This window comes from Fulmarus glacialis, unplaced genomic scaffold (genome assembly GCF_000690835.1).
Source record: "Fulmarus glacialis isolate BGI_N327 unplaced genomic scaffold, ASM69083v1 scaffold5010, whole genome shotgun sequence".
Classification (NCBI taxonomy): Eukaryota; Metazoa; Chordata; class Aves; order Procellariiformes; family Procellariidae; genus Fulmarus; species Fulmarus glacialis.
In genome coordinates this window covers 1-261 of record NW_009186942.1, presented here as the reverse complement: position 1 = coordinate 261, position 261 = coordinate 1, and positions in this window count along the sequence as shown.

Sequence of the window (261 nt, the reverse complement as noted above, 5' to 3'; positions counted from 1 at the left end):
CGGTTCAAATCGACCTGAGAATGAAGAGCGTGGGCAAAATAAACGAGGAGAAAAGCAGTGGGGAGTTAGCTTAGCCCGGCACCCTGCTGGGAACCTTTCAGAAAGGTTAAACTGAATGGTAGGGAACCTCCGTGGCAGGCCCGGCCTGTGACCTGAGGTCAGGCTACAAATGGAGGTCCCCTGGCAGGCGTCCCGCCGGCAGGAGGGCTCTCCGCTGCGGTGGGGGCCAGGCAGGCCCGGCCCTGCGGGTCAGCCCAGCCC